This window comes from Hordeum vulgare, chromosome 5H (genome assembly GCF_904849725.1).
Source record: "Hordeum vulgare subsp. vulgare chromosome 5H, MorexV3_pseudomolecules_assembly, whole genome shotgun sequence".
In the NCBI taxonomy this organism is placed as follows: domain Eukaryota; kingdom Viridiplantae; phylum Streptophyta; class Magnoliopsida; order Poales; family Poaceae; genus Hordeum; species Hordeum vulgare.
The window spans coordinates 106,692,749-106,699,726 of record NC_058522.1 but is presented as its reverse complement, the minus strand read 5'-3'; positions in this window follow the sequence as shown (position 1 = coordinate 106,699,726).

Sequence of the window (6,978 nt, the reverse complement as noted above, 5' to 3'; positions counted from 1 at the left end):
CTCCATTGTTCTCTCCCACGCGTGCACCTTCTTCTCCATGCTTGATCCCGCTCCAACGGATATCCTTGTTGTCCATGCTAGGTCCTTCATTCATGAGCACAACAAAAGTATCTAACTTAGGCAGCATCATATGTTCATGAACATTAGAAGTATTCCCAAGAGACGAAAGTACCTGGTAATTCAATTGGCGTGCACGAGCTCTAGTAACTGGTCCAATATGTATATCAGATTGGAATGTGGTTGTAACAATGGTGTTGAATTCCTCATCATCCTCCCCTTCTTGAACTAAAGTCGTCCTCGACAAAAGCTCAGCTTCCTCACCCAAATATGGCTTCAAATCTGCAACGTTAAAAGTGGGACTAACCCTAAAATCTGCAGGCAGCTCAAGTCTATATGCATTATCATTTATTTTCTCTAACATTTTGAAAGGACCATCAGCACGCGGCATTAGCTTTGACTTGCGCAAATCAGGAAACCCATCCTTACGCAAATGCAACCAAACAAGATCTCCAGGTGCAAAGACAACATGTTTTCTACCCTTATCTCCAAGAAGTTTATATTTAGCATTCATGAGCTCAATGTTTTCCTTAGTTAACTCATGCATCTTTAATATCAAATCACCATGTTCTTTAGCATCAAAATTAACCATCTCCGAAGATGGAAGAGGTAACAAATCAATAGGTGCACGAGGTAGGAAACCATACACAACTACAAAAGGACACATCTTTGTAGTAGAATGGAGCGAACGATTATAAGCAAATTCAATATGAGGCAAGCATTCTTCCCACAGTTTTAGATTGTTCTTCAAAACAGCCCTAAGCATAGTAGACAAAGATCTATTGACTACTTCAGTTTGTCCATCGGTTTGGGGGTGACATGTAGTACTAAAAAGCAATTTTGTCCCCACATTAGCCCATAAACATCGCTAAAAGTGGCTAAGAAATTTAGCATCACATTCTGAAACAACCGTATTTGGCACACCATGCAAGCGAATAATTTCACGAAAGAACAAATCATCCACATTAGTGGCATCATCACTTTTATGACATGGTATAAAGTGTGCCATTTTTGAAAATATGTCCACGACAACAAATATGCTATCCCTCCCCTTCTTTGTTCGAGGTAAACCTAAAACAAAGTCCATAGATATATCCTCCCAAGGAACACTAGGTACAGGCAAAGGCATATATAAACCATGAGGATTGAGTCATGACTTAGCTTTTTGACATGTCGTGCAGCGAGCAACAAAACGCTCAACATCCCGTCGCATCTTTGGCCAAAAGAAATGTGTAGCAAGTACGTCCTCTGTCTTCTTTACGCCAAAGTGTCCCATCAATCCTCCTCCATGTGCCTCATGTAACAACAAAAGACGAACAGAGCTAGCTGGAATGCATAGCTTGTTAGCACGAAACACAAATCCATTATTAATGATGAAATTGTTCCATGTTCTCTCTTCTTTACAATTCTCCAACACATATTTGAAATCAGCATCATGCACATATTGATCTTTGATGGTCAACAAAGCAAATATTTTAAAGTCAAGTTGTGAAAGCATAGTATAACGACAAGACAAAGCATCATCAATAACATTTTCTTTACCCTTCTTGTGTTTAATGACGTACGTGAAAGTCTCAATGAATTCAACCCATTTAGCATGTCTACGGTTCAGTTTTGCTTGACTTTTAATATGTTTCAAAGATTCATGATCAGAATGTATGACAAATTCTTTGGTCCATTAATAATGTTGCCATGTTTCCAAAGTCCGAACAAGAGCATATAATTCCTTATCATAAGTAGAATAATTCAGACTAGGCACACTTAATTTTTTAGAAAAGTATGCAGCAGGTTTACCATCTTGTAATAACACACCTCCTAATCCAATTCCACTAGCATCACATTCAAGCTCGAAAGTCTTATTAAAATCAGGAAGTTGGAGTAAAGGAGCATGTGTTAACTTATCTTTCAAAACTGTGAAGGCTTATTCCTGTGTGGTACCCCAAGAATAAGGCACATCCTTCTTTGTAAGCTCATTGAGAGGTGCAACAGTGGTGCTGAAATATCTCAAAAAACACCTATAAAACCCGGTGAGTCCAAGAAAACTCCTCAATTGTATGACCATTTTGGGCTCCGGCCAACTCTCAATAGCTTTAATCTTGGCTTTATCAACTTCAATTCCCTCTGGAGTAACAACATAGCCAAGAAAAGATACTCGGTATGTGCAAAAGGTGCACTTCCCAAGTTACCAAACAAACATGCATCACGTAGAGCAATAAAAACAACACACAAATGATCCAAGTGTTCCTCCAAAGATCTACTATAAATCAGTATATCATCTAAGTAGACTACCACAAATCGTCCAATGAAAGCACGTAAAACCTCATTCATTAATCTCATGAAAGTGCTAGGTGCATTAGTCAATCCAAAAGGAATAACTAACCACTCATATAATCCGAACTTAGTTTTAAATGATGTTTTCCATTCATCTCCCAATTTCATGCGAATTTGATGGTATCCACTATGCAAATCAACTTTGGAGAAAATTGTAGAGCCACTTAATTCATCAAGCATATCATCTAGCCTAGGAATAGGACAACGATAACGAATAGTAATATTATTAATGCCTCTACAATCAACACACATACACGATGTACCATCCTTTTTAGGCACTAGAATAATAGGAACAACACAAGGACTAAGAGATTCACGTTTATAACCTTTGTCGAGAAGCTCCTGTACTTGACGCATAATCTCCTTCGTCTCCTCTGGATTGGTATGGTATGGTGCACGGTTGGGTAGCGATGCACCGGGAATTAAGTCAATCTGATGCTCAATCCCTCTAATAGGTGGTAATCCCGGTAGTACGTCTTGTGGAAAGATGTCAGCGAACTCCTGCAAAATGTTAATGACAGCAGGAGGCAAAGAGGGTGGCATGTCCTCAAATGAAAATAATACCTCTTTGCATACGAAAGCATAGAAAACAGATGTAGTAATATCCAAATCATTAATATCAGATTTAGTGGCAAGTAAACAACCATTCGTCAGTTCGATTTCAGATGCAACACTAGATGATGATTTAGTAGGCTTATTGTGTTGCTCAAATTCCTTTGCTACAATCTGGTTTTCACTCTTATGTTGGTCCTGTTTTGCTTTACTAGCTCTAGCAATGTCATCTTTTATAATATGTTCAAGAGACATAGGAAGCAAAGTTATATTTTGATCCTTATGAATAAGAGTATACTAATTTATTCTACCATGGTGTACATAATTTTTATCAAATTGCCATGGTCTACCAAGTAAAACGGAGCATGCTTGCATGGGTACCACATCACAATCAACAAAATCAAAAAATGTAGCAATACTAAAATGCACACAAACAGTACGTGTTACCTTAACCTTGCCACTGTTGTTGAACCACTGGATATAATAAGGATGAGGATGTGGTCTGGTGGTGAGGGACAATTTCTCCACCATCTCCATGCTAGCTAAGTTGTTGCAACTCCCTTCATCGACGATGACGCGAACAGAACGTTCCTTTACAACTCCCTTTGTATGGAACAAGTTGTGCCTCTGATTTTGCTCAGCCTGTGTTACCTGCACACTTAAAACACATTGAGCAACTAGACTTTCATACATGTCAGTGTAGTCAGCAGCCATGTAGTGTGTCTCTTGTTCAGTATCATCGACACCCCGTTATTCACTTGCAATAAGAGCCGCAGTCTCCTCGTCATAATCACTAGCAGAGTCATATCCACCATCCTCAGTAATAATCATCACGCTCTTGGATGGGAACTCTCTCGCATAATGACCTCCACCCTTGCAACGATGACAAAGAACCTCATATGTTTGCCCTGTGGATGCCATGGATTAAGAAGAGCTTTGTGCGGGCCCGGAAGGTGTGCTATTGGTGAAGGGTTGGGCAAGGTCCTGATAACCCACAAGTATAGGGGATCGCAACAGTTTTCGAGGGTAGAGTATCCAACCCAAATTTATTGATTCAACACAAGGGGAGCCAAAGAATACTCTCGAGTATTAGCAGTTGAGTTATCAATTCAACCACACCTGAAAGACTTAGTATCTGCAGCAAAGTTTTAGTAGCAAAGTAGTATGATAGTAACGGTAGCGGCGGTAACAGTAGCAGTAGTAATTTGTATAGCAAGTGTGACAGCAATAGCGGTAAAGTAACTTAGCAAGGACCGGTATAGGAAAAGCTCGTAGGCATTGGATCGGTGATGGATAATTATGCCGAATGACATTCATCATGTAACAGTTATAACATAGGGTGATATGCAACTAGCTCCAGTTCGTCAATGTAATGTAGGCATGTATTCCGTATTCAGTCGTACGTGCTTATGGAAAAGAACTTGCATGACATCTTTTGTCCATCCCTCCCGTGACAACGGGGTCCTAATGAAAACTAAGGATATTAAGGTCTCCTTTTAATATAGAACTAGAACAAAGCATTAGCACATAGTGAATAGATGAACTCCTCGTACTATGGTCATCTCCGGGAGTGGTTCCGGCTATTGTCACTCCGGGGTTGCCTGGTCATAACACATAGTAGGTGACTACAACTTGCAAGATAGGATCAAGAACACACATATATTAATGAAAACATAATAGGTTCAGATCAGAAATCATGGCACGCGGGCCCTAGTGACAAGCATTAAGCATAACAAAGTAGTAGCAACACAATCTTAGAACATAGTGGATACAAGGGATCAAACCCCATCAAAACTAACTCGATTACATGATAGATCTCATCCAACCCATCACCGTCAAGCAAGCCTACGATGATATTACTCACGAACGATGGAGAGCATCATGGAATTGGCGATGGAGGATGGTTGATGATGGCGACGACATCGATTTCCCCTCTCCGGAGCCTAGAACGGACTCCAGATCTGCCCTCCCGAGGAAGAACAGGTGGTGGCGGCAGCTCCGTATCATGAAACGCGATGAACTCTTCTCTCCTAATTTTTTCCTGGGCGAGAAAGACTATATAGAGGTGGAGTTGGAGGCTGCGGAGCCACGTGGACCTCACAAGCCTGCCAGGCGCGCCCTAGGGGGGCGCGCCTCCTGGGCTCGTGGGCCCGTGGCTCCGTGTCTTCGGGTAATTCTTGCGCCAGTATTTTTTTTATATTCCACAAAAAATCCTCGTAAGTTTCCAGGTCATTCCGAGAACTTTTATTTCTGCACAAAAACAACACCATGGCAATTCTGTTGAAAACAGCATCAGTCCGGGTTAGTTCCATTCAAATCATGCAAATTAGAGTCCAAAACAAGGGCAAAATAGTTTGGAAAAGTAGATACGATGGAGACGTATCAACTCCCCCAAGCTTAAAGCCTTGCTTGTCCTCAAGCAATTCAGTTGACAAACTGAAAGAGACAAAAGAAAAACTTTTACGAACTCTATTTGATCTTGTTGTTGTAATTATGTCTAACTCATATTTGGATTTTCAGCAAGATCATAAGCTAACCACCTAAGCAATAACATTTAGATCTCATGGTGTACATATATCAATGGCATAATCAACTAGCGAGCAATAATAATAAGTTTCAAATGTCAACACTTCAATAAACACAATCATGATACAATATGGACAGATGGTATCTCGCTAGCCCTTTCTGAGACCGCAAAACATAAATGCAGAGCACCTTCAAAGACCAAGGGTTGACTGAACATTGCAATTCATGGCAAAGAAGATCCAGTCACAGTCATACTCAATATCAATTAATAGCAAAGCATAAAAATGACGGAGGTGCTCTCTAATTGGTGCCTTTTATAAGAAGAAGATGACTCAACAATAATGTAAATAGATAGGCCCTTCGCAGAGGAAAGCATTGATTTGCAGAGGTGCCAGAGCTCTAGCTTTTTAAAACAGAGATAAATAATTTTGGGTGGCATGCTTTCATTGTCAACGCGATGATCAAGAGTTTTCACCATCTTCCATGCTACACATATTATAGGCGGTTCCCAAACAGAATAGTAAAGTTTTGACTCCCCCACCACCGATCAATCACACTCCACGACTAGCCGAATCCTCGTGTGCCGTCCATACCAACAACCATCCAGGGGGATTTTTGTTTGCAATTATATTTTCGATTTGATTTGAGCATGGACCTGGGCATTTCGATTACCGGCCCCTTTCTCGTGAGTGATAGTGAATAAACACGTATCCAGGATAACACGCCTAGCAAGGAAGATACTGACCGCCCCTTGTCACCACATGAGCGGTTCGGGCATACAAAACAGATTATTATTTGAAGATTTAGAGAGTGGTACATGCAAATTTACTTGGAATGGCAAGTAGATACCGCATATAGGTAAGTATGGTGGACTCATACGGAACAACTTTGGTTTTATGGAAGTGGATGCACAAGCAGTATTCCCGCTTAGTACAAGTGAAGGCTAGCAAACGACTGGGAAACGACCAACTAGAGAGCGACAACAGTCATCAATATGCATTGAAATTAACCAATGTTGAGTGCAATCCTGAGTAGGATATAAATCACCATAAACATGATATCATATAGGCTATGTTGATTTTGTTTCAACTACATGCGTGAACATGTGCCAAGTCAAGTCACTTGAATCATTCAAAGGAGGATACCATCCTACCATACTACATCATAATCATCTTGAAATTCATGTTGGCATCCAAGACAAACCATTATAAGCTCCTAGATAATTAAGCATGGCATCAGAAACTATGATCTCTAAGTTGTCATTGCAAACATGTTTCTCTCATAACAATCCTGAATTAGGAACGATGAGCTAGTCATATTTACAAAAACAAAATAGGTCGAGTTCATACCAACTTTTCCAGGCTCAGTCACTTCATCATATATCGTCATTATTGCCTTTCACTTGCACGACCGAATGATGTGAATAATAATAAGAGTGTTCGTGCATTGGACTAAGCTGGAATCTACAAGCAAACACAGAGGAGAAGAAGACAAAGTAATATGGCTCTTTGA